Raw genomic sequence first — 17,269 nt, forward strand, 5'->3', positions numbered from 1 at the left:
TGAATGAGGTTGATAAGACTGCTTTAGTCATTCAATTGTTCATCATGTGATATTCACAATGTTCTTAATAACTTCTTATGTAAAGTTCTATCATGAAAAAGATAATCTACGTAAGTTTTAAAAGTCGCGAATCTTTAAACAACAATTTGATAATGGGTATATCAGTATTTTGTATACATTCTAGCATTGCTAGATTTACTTTTAAATTTTAAAGTGTATGAGCAGATTGGCAACTTTCCATCCAGAAAATTTGCTGTTGGCAAGACCTCACTACAAAGAAAAATGGTCTTTCCGGAGACAAATGCTAAAGAATTCATAAATAACAGCATTGTAAGTGATACAAACAGGTATTAAGCAACGGTCATAAATATCGTTCTGCTAGACGAGAAAAAAAGTAGGTAGATGAAAGAGTAAATTGGGTGCAAGGATTGAACATAAACTCACCCAAATTACAAAGGATCTTTCTTTTTTTTTTTAAAAAAAAAAAGAAGAGGGTCACTGCTCAAGAATTGAGAACTGCCCCCCCCCCCCCCCCCTTTCTTTTACAGGCTTGCTTTCACTTCTCAGATGAGACCATGTCCCCCATATAAGAAGAAAATAGCCAATATGTAAAGAGAATTACACTTAAAGAGTTTTCTAGAATGAGACTTTCACTCTGCAGCATAGCGTGCACTGATATGAAACTTCCTGGCAGATTAAAACTGTGTGCTGGACCAAGGCTCAAACTTGGTGATCGTAACCCCAGACCTGTGTTGCCGTTTTCGGAGGTAAATCTCGTATCTGGAAAGAGGAGATGACAGTTAGGGTACTATGGGCGAGCAGCTGCCATCAATTTTTGATGGTGCAGAACCCACAATAGTGGAACTGCTGCCTAGTCCAAAGGCACCTGTTACCAGTCTTACCCCACAATAGTGTATCGAATCCAGGTGTAATGTCGTAGCTGATAAAAAGTCATATGAGAGATTCCTGTAATCTAGGTGTGACTGCACCAATGCTGCATACAGCCATACCAAACTAGAGTGGACCACACCGCGGTCGGTGTCGCTGAGGCATAGAAGAGCATTCAGGTGCAACCTACATGTCTGCTTTAGTTGACAAAGACGGGGAAGCCATGTCAACTAGGCATCAAATACCGGTCCTAAAAAACACAATGACAGAAATGCATAACGTAAGTCATGGCAGCCAAAAAATGGATGCTATGAGTGAAAGCCCAAGATTGTGCTTGGTGTATTGCTCCCTGCATTCTGCCTCCAGCAATAGCCGTCGCGGACGAACAGAAAAGATGGGGACACCATATGTCATGCAGCTGCCGCCAGATCATTGCTAGCCACAAAAAGGAGAGCGACACTCAAAACAGAACCTTGTGCAAGCCCCTTCTCCTGCAGGGGGGGATGCTACAGGAGGCACCAACCTGTACCCAAAAAGTGAGACATGGAAGAAAGTTCTGGATAAAAATCAGGAGTGGGCCATGGAGGCCCCACTCCTTTAAGGTGGCAAGGACGTTCTGGCACCATGTGGTATCATAGGATATATACGCAGATCAATGAAAACTGCAACAAGGAACTGATGCTGAGCAAAAGCTGTTCAGATAGCACACTTCAAGTGGACTAAATTATCTTCAGTAGAGCGCCCTTGGCGAAAAGCACCCTGGATCGAAGCCAAAAGATCTGGGGATTCAAGGACACAATACAGCCTTCGACTAACCATATGTTCAAGTAACTTGCAGGACACTGAGTAAACAGTCTGGATGACAGCTGTCCGTTTGAAGAAGCAATTTATCTGATTTCAAAATTGGAATAATGGCATTTTCTATGCTACTGGGAAGAGAATTCTGCATTGCACCAGGGATGGTTAAAGAAAGGCCAGGTACACTGACGGAAAAATTTGCAACACCAAAAAATAATTAATGTAGAGTAATGAAATACCAGGAATATATTTGTTGAGACAACGTATGTAAAGTGATTAATGTTGCAGGATCAGAGATCAATGTAAGTGTGAGATAAGCCACAGCAAATGTAAAAGTAAATGCTGGTACGCTGATGTACACGTGTCATGTGTCAGTTTATGGGATGGAGTTCCATGCCTGTTGCACTTGGTTGGCCAATATAAGGACAGTTAATGATGTTTGTGGATGGGTTGAAGCTGTCATCAGATAATGTCCAATATGTGCTCGATTGGAGGTAGAGCTGGTTATCAAGCAAGCCAAGGCAATATGTTGACACACTATAGCAAGTTGGCTTACAACAGCAGTATGTGAGCAAGTGTTATCCTGTAGGAAAACACCTCCTGGAATGCTGTTTGTGAATGGCAGCACAACAGGTCAAATAACCAGACGGACATACAAATTTGCAGTCAGTGTTCGTGGGATTCATACAGACAGTTTTGTCAGTGGAAAAGTGAAAGCCATTGTCGATGCTCCAGGAGTAAAGACAATAAAGACATTGCTGAAGATTCCACTAAGTGAGACAGGTTCATAGAGAACTGCAATAGAAGGCAAAATCATCAAAAAAAAAGGGAGCTGGAGATGCCCAGTGGGAGACAGGCCATTATAGGGTTTATGGTGATAGCAAAGAGAATGACACTCAGAATGGAACCCTGAGACACACCATTTTCCTGGATAAAGGTGTCCGACAAGGCAGACCCTTCATGCACCTCGAAAACTCGGTCTTTTAAAAATGTCTGAAGGAAACAGGGTAGGTGGCCACGGAAGCCCCACATGTGAAGAGTATGGAGGGTACTAGCTCTCTAGCAGGTGTCATAGGCCTTATCCAAATCGAAAAACACGGCGACAGTCTGGGATTTCTGCAGAAAACCATTCATGACATGGGTGGGCAAAATAATGAGACGGTCAACTGCAGAATGCCGTGTTGAAAGCCACACTGTGCATTCATCAAAAATTGTGAGACTCGAGCCACCATATCATCCGGGCATGAATCATATGTCCCATCACCTTGCGAACACACTGGTAAGAGAGATGGAGTGGTAGCTAGAAGGAAGAGTGTGTGTGTGTGTGTGTGTGTGTGTGTGTGTGTGTGTGTGTAAGTGTGTGTGTGTGTTTGTGTGTGTGTGTGTGTGTGTGTGTGTGTGTGTGTGTGTGTGTGTCAGAGAGAGAGAGAGAGAGAGAGAGAGAGAGAGAGAGAGAGCTAATTTCGGCAAGAGCTGGATTTCCATCAATAAACTGAGTTGAAGTCTGCCGTTGGTAGCAGTCACCCCCTGCAGTAGTAGCCCTCGGGTGGCCTGAGCAAGGTATGTCACCGACAGTTCCTATCTCTCTGTATCTCCTCCATGTCCGAACAACATTGCCACGGTTCACTCCATGATGCCTGGACACTACCCTTGGAGAGAGCCCTTCTTGGCACAAAGTAATAATGCAGATGCAATCGAACTGCAGTATTGATCATCTAGACATTGTTGAACTACAGACAACATGCCCTGGATTCCTCTTGTCGACAGCAGAAGAAAGCCGACACTTCTGTAGGACCTCATGGAGCAGGATCCTCTTGCCTCTGTGCCCTGTAGCAGCGAGTTTTTGCAGACTGGCACTCGGCAGCTGCCGAGGTGACACCCCTTTGTATTGTCCTCATCGTGACTGTCCTCCAATGCAACTTTTGCAGCCTTTGATCCAACAAAGAGGATTTATAACTGCTTTTAGAATCGCAGCGTCTACTTGTACTCTGCCTTCAGGAAACAAAATTGCATCCTCATGACTGCTTTGAGCTTTCGCATTTCTTCCTGGTCTGTTTTGACCTTCTGTTCGAGGTTGGCATTCTGTCTCATGGGGAAGTCATGCTGCTCATATGGGATGACATTCATAGTCAACCCATCCATCTCCCTGACTACCAGTCATCAAGCTGTTGCAGTTTGTCTTTTCCTTCCTCACTTGAGCTTTTCCCTTTCTACCATTTACATCCCACCGTCATTCGATGTCACCAGGTTCGATTTCCTCCAGCTTATTGGACAGCTTCCTCGCCGATTTCTGCTGCTTGGGGACTTTAATGCACACCATCCCATTTGGGGCTCTTCCAGAACCTATCCGAGAGGTGCCCTCTTCACTGCCATTCTTAATCAACTTAACCTTTTCTTCTTTAACACAGAAGCACCCATGTTGCTTTCAGACTCGTCACACACCTATTCCCATTTGGACCTTTCCTTCTTCACTGCCCGTCCTGCACATCATCTTGAACGGTCCGTCCTTTCTGACACCTACTCGAGCGACCATTTCCTGTGTGCTATCCATTTGCTGACTCCTACCCCACCTCCGTGCACATCGAAATGGCAGCTCACTAAGGCTGACTGGAGACTTTACTCCTCCCTGGCGACCTTCAACGAACACGATTTCCGCAGTTGTCATGACCAGGTGGAATTTCTTACAAACATTATCCTTACCATCGCAGAACATTCCATTCCTCACACTTCCTCTTTACCACGCTGTGTCCCAGTCCTTTGGTGGACTGAAGCCTGCAGCAATGCAATTCGCATTCTTCGGGATAACCAAAAAGGTAGCTGAACTTCATTCACTAGTTCTTTTAACAGTTTCACCCCCCTTCTACCATCGTGTGCACCAACCTCCGACGGTTCTCTGGAAACAAGATCCATTCCCCAATTTTTGGCCTGACAGTAGCAGACAATATCATCGTGTACCCTATTGCTATCTCCAACACCTTGGGTCGCCATTTTGCAGAAATTTTGAGCTCCTCCCACTATCGTCCTGCCTACCTCTATTGGAAATGAGTAGAGAAGACTCGGGCAATACCCTTCTCTTCTCAGAATCGTGAGTGTTACTGTGCTGCCTTTACTATGAGGAAGCTAGATCACGCTCTCACTTCATCTCAATCCTCCGCCCTGGACCAGACACTGTTAACTTTCAAATGTTGCAGCACCTTTCTCTTGTGGGCAAGCACTTTTTGCTTAATACGTACAACCGGACCTGGGCAGAGGGCATGTTTTCCAGCCACTGTCGTGAAGCAACTGTCATACCCACACCTAAGCCCGGTAAGGACAAACAACTTCCTTCTGGCTATCACCCAATTTGTTTACCCATGTCATGAATGGTTTTCTGTGGAAATCCCAGACTGGCTGTGTTTTTCAATTTGGAGAAAGCCTACGACATTTGTTGGAGGACTAGTATCGTTTGTACTCTCTACACATGGGACCAACTGCCCCATCTCCTTGAGGAACTTTTAAAAGACGAGTTTTCGAAGTACATATGGGGTCTGCCTCCTCGGACACCTTTATCAAGGAAAATGGTGTACCTCATGGTTCTGTCCTGAGTGTCGTCGTCTTTGCTGTCGCCATTAACACTACAATGGCCTGTCTCCTGCTGGGCATCTCCGGCTCTCTTTTTGTTGATAATTTTGCTATCTACTGCTGCTCTCCATGAACCTGTCTCATTGAGTGGTGTCTTCAGTAATGTCTCGATCATCTTTACTCACGGAGCATCGACAGTGGCTTTCGTTTTTCTACTGACAAAAACATTTGTATGAATTTCTGGCAGCACAGCTGGTTTCTCCCACCATTTCTACATCTTGGGCCTGTTGCTCTTCCATTCATTGAAACTACAAAATTCCTGAGGCTCCTGCTTTATACAAAACTATCTTGGTCCTCCCACTTCATGCTCTCTGCAGCTTTTTCGATGGGTGTAAACCCTTCACCATCTTGGCTTCGTGCGGCAGTCCATCTTCACCTTGACCTTCATTCACTTTCTAAAGACACTGCACCAGGCTAGGTCTATTGCCTTCAGTTTCACGACCTATGCATGGAATTTTGCAATAGTATCTTTGTGTACACTGATGGCTCTTTGACTGACCGTGGGGTCGGGTGTGCCTTCAACGTCAACCAACATTTTTTGGTACTGACTTCTGGCACATTGCTCAGTATTTACAGCAGAGCTCTTCACCCTGTATCAGATCATGGAGTACATCTGGTGACATACTCTTTTCAACTGTGTCACTGCTCAGACTCTCTCAGCACCCTTCAAAGCCTCTGTGCACTGTAGACTGTCCATCCCTTAATGCACCGGTTCCAGGAAAGCTTCCACTTGCTCACTTTTTATGGAGCCACTGTGATGTTTATGTGTGTTCCAGGTCATATCGGTCCAAGAGGTTGCTGACACTGCTGCCAAAGCTGCATTCCTCGTACTTCAGCCCAATCATTCTTGCATTCCCTCTGATGATCTCTTGTAGCTTTCTGTCAGGAGGTGGTGTCACTTTGGCATCGCCACTGGTCCTCCATTCATAGGAATAAGCTCTTGGTTATTAAGCCTCTCCCAGTGGCTTGGACAACCTCCTCTCAGTCCTCCTGCGGCGAGGAGGTCATTTTAACTAGGTTACATATTGGGCACTGCCTTTTTAGCCATCACCATTTGTTAAGTGGTGCTTCCCCACTACTTTGTGCACATTGCACCCAACTTTTAACTGTCTGCCGTTTCCTGAGGGGATGCCCTTTTTTTTTACCGTTTACATTCCCGTTTGGGTTTGCCACCTGAGTTATGGGCCGTTTTAGTGAACAATGCGTGGGCTGTCGACCGTGTTTTACTTTTTATCAGTTGTAGCAATATGGTGAAGGCCATTTAATTTTTAGTTCTGGGTCTCAATTTCCCTATTGCGTAGTTCGTAGACCTTTCTCCACGTCCCTGTTTATAGCTGTCCTCTCTTCTGTCATTAAACGTTGACATGTAATCATTTTTAACTCCTCTCTTTATCTTTGTGTTTCACAGTTTTGGCATGGACACATATGACCCTAGTTGTTTTTGCGCCCTAAAACAAAATGGGGGAGAAATACAAAGCCCTTACATTCTTTTGTCAACTTATGTCCTTATTTCCCCTTGAGACCTCAAAATTTGTCAGGGAAAAATTCTAAAATGTGTCTGTGGAATCAGAGAAATATCAGGGAATTTCACTTGGAGAAACTTGCGGCAACCCTGATTTCAGGTTTTTATATATGGAAATTATTTTTGCTTCTAGTATTGCAGTTCTGAATTGCTGAGTTCATCTTAAACTAACTCTTGTTATTAATCACAAATACCATTAGGGAATATAACTTCTACAGGCATGTAAGTGTGAGAATCCATGGGTCCCTGAAGAAGCTTTTTCAAGATGTAGAATAAATATTTTTTTCTGCTTAGCTGAAGTACCTCAGAAGATTATGCCATATGAGTAAACTGAGTGAAAGTGTGTTAGCAATCCTTTGTCCAGTTTCATACAGTAAGAGATTTCTTAGCACAAAATGGGCGGAACTAGCTCCTCGGTTAACTGACCCACATGTTGGTCTCACACGTGAGTGGTATCTGCATACCCAAGAACTTAGAACACAGGAGCCTAATTGCCCATTTATCCCTACTTTTGATATTCATATCTGTAAGTCGCTTTTATTTCTTTAGAACTGCACAATACAAGTTTTTAGGCATTAAGCTGGTACCTGTGGATCAGTACAAGCCTGTTCTGTTATTCTCCTGGATGTTTATGGTATGGATGAGTTTAGATCTTGCATCAATAAGTTTGTGACAGTGCATAACATTAGAGTTTTTCCAAAGCCCTCCAGTGCCCCAAGTAAATCATTTTTGTGGACTTGGCAGCAAACACTGTGTGCCACACCATATTTTATGTTCTCCCTTTTTGAGTTTAATCTTATTCCTGTCTTATCATTTGTTAATGTGACCGTCCATTTTCTGTAGTTAAAGTACAACTCAATCCATGCAAGGGGAAGACTTTTAATGCCATACTATTTTAGCTTCCCCTCACAAAATTACACTCCTGGAAATTGAAATAAGAACACCATGAATTCATTGTCCCAGGAAGGGGAAACTTTATTGACACATTCCTGGGGTCAGATACATCACATGATCACACTGACAGAACCACAGACACATAGACACAGGCAACAGAGCATGCACAATGTCGGCACTAGTACAGTGTATATCCACCTTTCACAGCAATGCAGGCTGCTATTCTCCCATGGAGACGATCGTAGAGATGCTGGATGTAGTCCTGTGGAACGGTTTGCCATGCCATTTCCACCTGGTGCCTCAGTTGGACCAGCGTTCGTGCTGGACGTGCGGACCGCGTGAGACGATGCTTCATCCAGTCCCAAACATGCTCAATGGGGGACAGATCTGGAGATCTTGCTGGCCAGGGTAGTTGACTTACACCTTCTAGAGCACGTTGGGTGGCACGGGATACATGCGGACGTGCATTGTCCTGTTGAAACAGCAAGTTCCCTTGCCGGTCTAGGAATGGTAGAACGATGGGTTCGATGGCGGTTTGGATGTACCGTGCACTATTCAGTGTCCCCTCGATGATCACCAGTGGTGTACGGCCAGTGTGGGATATCGCTCCCCACACCATGATGCTGGGTGTTGGCCCTGTGTGCCTCGTTCGTATGCGGTCCTGATTGTGGCGCTCACCTGCACGGCGCCAAACACGCATACGACCATCATTGGCACCAAGGCAGAAGCGACTCTCATCGCTGAAGACGACACGTCTCCATTCGTCCCTCCATTCACGCCTGTCGCGACACCACTGGAGGCGGGCTGCACGATGTTGGGGCGTGAGCGGAAGATGGCCTAACGGTGTGTGGGACCATAGCCCAGCTTCATGGAGACGGTTGCGAATGGTCCTCGCTGATACCCCAGGAGCAACAGTGTCCCTAATTTGCTGGGAAGTGGCGGTGCGGTCCCCTACGGCACTGCGTAGGATCCTACGGTCTTGGCGTGCATCTGTGCATCGCTGCGGTCCGGTCCCAGGTCGACGGGCACGTGCACCTGCCGCCTACCACTGGCGACAACATCGATGTACTGTGGAGACCTCACGCCCCACGTGTTGAGCAATTCGGCCGTACGTCCACCCGGCCTCCCGCATGCCCACTATACGCCCTTGCTCAAAGTCCGTCAACTGCACATACGGTTCACGTCCATGCTGTCGCGGCATGCTACCAGTGTTAAAGACTGCGATGGAGCTCCGTATGCCACGGCAAACTGGCTGACACTGACGGCGGCGGTGCGCAAATGCTGCGCAGCTAGCGCCATTCGACGGCCAACACCGCGGTTCCTGGTGTGTCCGCTGTGCCGTGCGTGTGATCATTGCTTGTACAGCCCTCTCGCAGTGTCCGGAGCAAGTATGGTGGGTGTGACACACCGGTGTCAATGTGTTCTTTTTTCCATTTCCAGGAGTGTATTTAATCTAAACAGTCAAAGGCTTTGGCAAGATGACAGAGGGGATAATTTTCACTATTTAATTCTACTGGAATTGAATTTGTGAGATATTATGTTGGATTCTCAGTATAGAAGCCTTTACAGAAGTCAAACTGTGTTGTTAAAAAGTTATTCTCTGAATGGTGGTTCACCATTTTAAGTGGATTTAGGTTGAAATACTATGCAGAGATGAAGAGGCTTACAAAGGCTGGTGAGATGCACCAAAGCAGTAGTTGGATGAAGACCACAACAGCAGACTTCAACTCAGTTTATTGATGGAAATCCAGCTCTTGCCGAAATTAACTCTCTCTCTCTCTCTCTCTCTCTCTCTCTCTCTCTCTCTCTCTGACACACACACACACACACACACACACACACACACACACACACACACACACACAAAAACACACACACACACACACACACACACACACACACACACACACACACACTCTTCCTTCTAGCTACCACTCCATCTCTCTTACCAGTGTGTTCGCAGGGTGATGGGACATATGATTCATGCCCGGATGATATGGTGGCTCGAGTCTCACAATTTTTGATGAATGCACAGTGTGGCTTTCAACACGGCATTCTGCAGTTGACCGTCTCATTATTTTGCCCACCCATGTCATGAATGGTTTTCTGCAGAAATCCCAGACTGTCGCCGTGTTTTTCGATTTGGATAAGGCCTATGACACCTGCTAGAGAGCTAGTACCCTCCATACTCTTCACATGTGGGGCTTCCGTGACCACCTACCCTGTTTCCTTCAGACATTTTTAAAAGACCGAGTTTTCGAGGTGCATGAAGGGTCTGCCTTGTTGGACACCTTTATCCAGGAAAATGGTGTGTCTCAGGGTTCTATTCTGAGTGTCATTCTCTTTGCTATCGCCATTAACCCTATAATGGTATGTCTCCCACTGGGCATCTCCGGCTCCCTTTTTTTTGACGATTTTGCCTTCTATTGCAGTTCTCTGTGAACCTGTCTCACTTAGTGGCATCTTCAGCAATGTCTTTATTGTCTTTACTCCTGGAGCATCGACAATGGCTTTCACTTTTCCACTGACAAAACTGTCTGTATGAATCCCACGAACGCTAACTGCAAATTTGTATGTCCGTCTGGTTATTTGACCTGTTGTGCTGCCATTCGCAAACAGCATTCCTGGAGGTGTTTTCCTACAGGATAACACTTGCTCACATACTGCTGTTGTAAGCCAACATGCTATAGTGTGTCAACATATTGCCTTGGCTTGCTCGATAACCAGCTCTACCTCCAATCGAGCACATATTGGACATCATCTGATGACAGCTTCAACGCATCCACAAACATCATTAACTGTCCTTATATTGACCAACAAAGTGCAACAGGCATGGAACTCCACTCCACAAACTGACACATGACACGTGTACTACAGCGTACCAGAATTTACATTTACATTTGCTGTGGCTTATCTCACACTTACATTGATCCCTGATCCTGCAACATTAATCACTTTACATATGTTGTCTCAACAAATATATTCCTGATATTTCATTACTCTACGTTAATTATTTTTTGGTGTTGCAAATTTTTCCGTCAGTGTACCTGGCCTTTCTTTAACCATCCCTGGTGCAATGCAGAATTTTCTTCCCAGTAGCGAGAAAATGCTGTTATTCCAATTTTGAAATCAGATAAATTGCCTCTTCAAACGGACAGCTGTCATCCAGATTGTTTACTCAGTGTCCTGCAAGTTACTTGAACATATGGTTAGTCGAAGGCTGTATTGTGTCCTTGAATCCCCGGATCTTTTGGCTTCGATCCAGTGTGCTTTTCGCCAAGGGCGCTCTACTGAAGATAATTTAATCCACTTGAAGTGTGTTATCTGAACAGCTTTTGGTCAGCATCAGTTCCTTGTTGCAGTTTTCATTGATCTGCGTATATATCTTATGATACCACATGGTGCCAGAACGTCCTTGCCACCTTAAAGGAGTGGGTCCACTCATGATTTTTATCCAGAACTTTCTTCCATGTCACACTTTTTGGGTACAGGTTGGTGCCTCCTGTAGCATCCCCCCCTGCAGGAGAAGGGGCTTGCACAAGGTTCTGTTTTGAGTGCCGCTCTCCTTTATGTGGCTATCAATGATCTGGCGGCAGCTGCATGACATATGGTGTCCCCATCTTTTTTGTTCGTCAGCGACGGCTATTGCTGGAGGCAGAATGCAGGGAGCAATACACTAAGCACAATCCGGCGCTTTCACTCATAGCATCCATTTTTTGGCTGCCATGACCTACGTTATGCATTTCTGCCATTGTGTTTTTAGGACCGGTCTTTTATGCCTAGTTGACATGGCTTCCCCGTCTTTGTCAACTAAAGCAGACATGTAGGTCACACCTGAATGCTCTTCTATGCCTCAGCGACACCGACCGCGGTGTGGTCCACTCTAGTTTGGTATGGCTGAATGCAGCATTGGTGCAGTCACACCTAGATTACAGGAATCTCTCATATGACTTTTTATCAGCTACGACATTACGCCTGGATTCGATACAGTATTGTGGGGTAAGACTGGTAACAGGTGCCTTTGGACTAGGCAGCAGTTCCACTATTGTGGGTTCTGCACCATCAAAAATTGATGGCAGCTGCTCGCCCATAGTACCCTAACTGTCATCTCCTCTTTCCAGATACGAGATTTACCTCCGAAAACGGCAACACAGGTCTGGGGTTACGATCACCAAGTTTGAGCCCTGGTCCAGCACACAGTTTTAATCTGCCAGGAAGTTTCATATCAGTGCACGCTATGCTGCAGAGTGAAAGTCTCATTCTAGAAAACTCTTTAAGTGTAATTCTCTTTACATATTGGCTATTTTCTTCTTATATGGGGGACATGGTCTCATCTGAGAAGTGAAAGCAAGCCTGTAAAAGAAAGGGGGGTGGGGGCAGTTCTCAATTCTTGAGCAGTGACCCTCTTTTTTTTTTTTTTTTTTTTAAAAAAAAAAAAGAAAGATCCTTTGTAATTTGGGTGAGTTTATGTTCAATCCTTGCACCCAATTTACTCTTTCATCTACCTACTTTTTTTCTCGTCTAGCAGAACGATATTTATGACCGTTGCTTAATACCTGTTTGTATCACTTACACTGCTGGTATTTATGAATTCTTTAGCATTTGACTCCGGAAAGACCATTTTTCTTTGTAGTGAGGTCTTGCCAACAGCAAATTTTCTGGATGGAAAGTTGCCAATCTGCTCATATACTTTAAAATTTAAAAGTAAATCTAGCAATGCTAGAATGTATACAAAATACTGATATACCCATTATCAAGTTGTTGTTTAAAGATTCGCGACTTTTAAAACTTACGTAGATTATCTTTTTCATGATAGAACTTTACATAAGAAGTTATTAAGAACATTGTGAATATCACATGATGAACAATTGAATGACTAAAGCAGTGTTATCAACCCTCATTCATTGACACATGTAATAAATTCATCGAGGCAGTGAAGTCCAGAGCTGTTGTAAAAATTTCTGAAATTAAAAGTATATATTACCTAATGAAGGTAGTATTTTGGGGTGAAAGAGCACAATAATTATTATTTTTGGAATGTAATAATTCACTATGGCATCATTTTAATTCTAATAAGTTTCACACTGTAATGAAACATTGTCTAAATGCCTCTCTCTCTCTCTCTCTCTCTCTCTCTCTCTCTCATTTGTTATAACTTACCGCTGTTATTTTGTATTTGTATTGCAGTCATTACATTAAAATTGGCTATATTGATTCTGCAATTTATACTATTATGTTATTGCTAAGAATTGATTTAAAGAATAAACGTATATATTTATTTGTAAGATTTTGTAAATTTATACCACTGGAACTCTTTCAAAATATTTGATTGCGTAATACTGCCAATAAATACAATGACTTTCTTTCTTCTGTTTATGATTGTAATAGATGTTGGACACTTTGATTCCAAGTATGTTATACAGAAACGCAGTGATTTTTTACAAAAGGCAAAACTGTGTGTTCGAAGAATTGTGGAGAGGAGGGTACGTGATGTATTTTAAGTAGGTTATAAAGAGTAACTATAACAACAAAAACAATAAATTATTGATAAAATTATTTAATTGAATAGATAAAAAATCTACTCACCAAGTGGCAGCAGAACATACACATAAAAGACTGTTGTGATTGGCAAGCTTTCGGAGCCAGTGGTTCCTCCAGACAGAAGCATTGAAGGGGAAGAAAGAAGGGTAAAGGAAAAGGCCTGGAGAGTTCCAGGAAAAGGTGTAGATTTTGGGAAAGTCACCCAGAACTGTGGATCAGGCGAAAAATAGAAACGACACATGTCATATACCAGCTATTATGTAAACACTGTTCAGCTTTCTACATCTGCATGACTACCACCAAATTATTAGTTATGATAAATGGGCATAGGCATAGTGTATATACTGGAAACTCACAATATCCTGTTGCAGGGCATGCTCTACAACATGGCATACGTGACCTCGACACTTGTTTCACCACACATGCCACCTGGATTCTTCCGCCAGACACCAGTTTCTCAGAACTCCGCAGGTGGGAACTGGCACTACAACGTGTCCTTGGTTCTCACCACCCACCTCGCCTTAATTTACGTTAATTTCTGCTGTCTCAGCCTTTCTTCACTGTAATTACTCTTTGCTTCACTCCGTTTTAGCTTTCTACATCTTTCATTGTCTTTCCCGTCTATTTTCACCACCCCCTCCCGCAGCTGTTGTATACAATACGCTTAGCTTCTCACTCTTATTAACTCATGTACAGTTTTAGTAGTAATCTCTGTCTTGCATATTACCCTGTCTTCCACCTTTAAGCTCTCAGGTTTCCGAATCTTGCCCGATGCAGTCCCCAACAATTAGTCTTTCCTTCTCATCCTGTACGGTAAGTCACCCATGACCCACGGTTCTGGGTAACTTTCCCAAAATCTACCCCTTTTCTTAGACCTCTCCAGTCCTTTTCCTTCACCCTTCTTGCTTCCCCTGCAACCCTTTAGCCTGAAGAAGGAGTCACTGGCTCCAAACGCTTGCCTATCACAACAGTCTTTTATGTGTGTGCTCTGCCACTGCTTGGCGAGTAGATTTTTTATCTATCCAATTAAATAATTTTATAAAGAGTATCTGTGTGTGATGTTTTTATTGGTATACAACTTGTTATAAACAAAACTTATTTTTACCATTTAATATGTTTCCAGATATTTACCAGTGGTAAAGATGAAATTGGGTTGATTGTACTTGGTTCTGACAAGACACAGACTCTACTTGATTACCCAAATGTGAGTGTGGAATTTCCTCTTGCACTGCCTACATGGCAGATGATATCCTTTGTGGAGAAATCTTTACATGAAAGAGAAATAAAAACAGATTGGATAGATGGTGTTGTTGTTGGCATGCAAGTCTTGAAAGATGAGCTAGAGTAAGTATTTAAAGCTGTCTGTTTTTTGACATTCCTGGAACATGTTCCAGAATGTGTGTTACACAAATCACAGCGACATAGTTGTGACTTTATAAATTTGAATCAATATGTTTTTGTAATGAAAAGGAAACAGAAGGCACAATACCTGCAGAAATAGGAAATTTTTTTGTGTGATTTTACTGTATGAATGTTTTTTACAGTTTTTCAGCTCAATAATTAAGGAGGTATTGATACAAGGCTTTGCCAAAAATCAATCTGTCACCTACAATTCCAGCCCTGTCACTGGCATTCCCTATCCCCACAACATGACTGGGCCACCATGAAAGCAGCCACATCATTGTCAAATTCACTGAAACCACTGCATAGCAATTTACTTGAGTATGGCTGCTGTTGTGGTCTTCAGTTTGGTTTAAGCACTGCGTCAATATCTTCTCTTCATAGCACTCGGAGGTCGCGATCTGCGACTGTTTTTACAAATGGCAAGAGAACTTTTCCTCTAGTTGCTTGTTTTTCAGTGAAAGATGCAAATATTTTAGAATGTAGTGCCTTATGTATATCTGTTAGAATAGCCACAAGGTCTGAAAGTTATTTTCAAATGATTGAGCTCTTCTACAGAGCATTGAAATTCACAGATTCTTGCAACCTGGTCCACCAATGTCTTACATACTCCTCTTCCTCCATGGATTGTTTCCAGCATTTGGAGATGAAACATTAGGCAGCAAAACGTGCCTTATAACCAAAATCTAATGAACATATAATTAAATTAACCAAAGATGTAATGTTGCACTCTCAGGTAAGACTGATCTTGAATGCAAAGCCACAGTGGAAATTAAATATCCGCTGCAACATTCATCTCACTTTTTGTTATTGAAATTATTCACAGTGCCATAGTGAGAACTGAGTTTATGTGTTTTATAGAGTCAGATACATGCTGTAGCACAGGGTGCTGTCCATTATTCTCCTGACTATGATGTCCAGGAATGGTAGTCTTCCTTCTTCTTTGGTCTCCATAGTGAATTTGATTTTGTGGCATGTGGAGTTCAGATGTACAAAGAAGTCAAGAAGTTTGTCTCTTCCATGAGGCCAGATGACAAGTGTGTTATCCACATAACAGAAGAAGAAGATGATGATGGATTTCCATTTGGATGACATCAGGGCCTCTTCCTCGAAGTGCACCGTAAATATATTCACAATCTCTGGTCAGAGTGGGCTGCCTATTGCGACTCCATCTGTTTGCGGGAGGGGGGTGTGCCACGAGTCAGTGAAGTGGGAAAGCTGACCAAGTAATATGTGTGACGTGTCATACCTCGACCGATATTGAGAACAGAATAAAAAATTCAGAGGCATTACTTTTCAGCACTCCCATGCATATTCTGTATGCAAGATAAGCTTATGGAGCAGGTTTCTCATTCAGAAATTCTATTTCGGTGTTGATTGTTTACACGAAGACCGTGTTAAGCATAATGGAAGAAGGAGAAATGTTTATCAGCATTCCAGATTTGGCAGTGGCAGGCTCATAGTCTGCTGAGACTCTGGTTTATTGTTTCACTATATTGCTGCTTGCATTGCTCAGAATCTCATTTTGTGCGAACATAGAATTGGTAGGTTCAGGAGGGCCATGCTAAATGCCTTGCAGGGCCTCAGTAGTGCCACCCAACTAGCACCTGAGAGGGCAGACAAGTGTTTGCTCATGCGTACGTGATCCTGCAGTGAAGTTGTGTACATTTAGTCAGGAAGTGGGCTTGTATACAGTGAGACAAGTATCCACACAGACAATGTGATGGCATCTGGAGCAGCACAGACTGTCAAGCCCTTAATGCAGCTCTAGAGAGAGGTGAACTGACAGCGGTGCAACTAACAACAATGCCAGACACAGGAATGGCACTGTGTCATCATGTCAGATGAGTCTCGGTTCTGTAACATCGTCACAATTGATGTACTTGTGTGTGGAGGCTCTGATGCCAACAGACCTGGCCAGATTGTACCTGTCATTCCCATGCGGGTCCAGCATGTGATGTGATGGTATGGGGTGCAACTGCATACATGTCACAACCTCTGGTTCACATAGCCAGTAATTTGGACAGCAGCCATTGCATTTGTGTTTTGTTAAGGCCTATCGCTGTGCCGTATATTCAAGGGCTCCATGATGTTATCTTTTAACAAGATAATGCAAGACTACACATCACCTGAGCTGTACTGAGCTACCTCGATACAGAGAGTGTTCCACTGTTGCCATATCCAGCATTTTCTTCAAATCTGTCACCTGTGGAGAACGTCTGTTCACAGGATGCCAAGAGATGGGTATGCCACCAGTCGCCAGCCACCAGTCGCCAACCACTACAGTTGATGAACTCTGACATATGACATACAGTTGAGTAGCATGAATTAATGTACCCATGGCTGTAATCCAACCTCGATTTGATATCCAGTGTGATGAGAGCTGTTCTGCTGTTCCACTTTCAATACTGAAATTCATATATTATTTTTATGCTATCCTTACCAGATTGGACTGTGGTGTCATACAGCATAAAATATCTTACAACATGTTGAATCAGTGATGAGGAGTGTAGAACAGCCAGCAGGGGAAAGATGTTGGCAATGAGACAGCTTTTATGTAGAACAGCAGTACAGTGTTTTACAGTGCATAATGCTTCCTCAGAC

The 17,269-nt window shown here is 43.6% G+C and overlaps 1 pseudogene; it reads left to right on the forward strand.

The window, feature by feature from the left end:
• The window catches only part of LOC126460117 (molybdenum cofactor biosynthesis protein 1-like), a 106,919-nt pseudogene that overhangs the window by 25,557 nt on the left and 64,093 nt on the right, over positions 1 to 17,269 (forward strand).

The sequence above is a fragment of the Schistocerca serialis genome, chromosome 1 (assembly GCF_023864345.2).
Source record: "Schistocerca serialis cubense isolate TAMUIC-IGC-003099 chromosome 1, iqSchSeri2.2, whole genome shotgun sequence".
NCBI classification, from domain to species: domain Eukaryota; kingdom Metazoa; phylum Arthropoda; class Insecta; order Orthoptera; family Acrididae; genus Schistocerca; species Schistocerca serialis.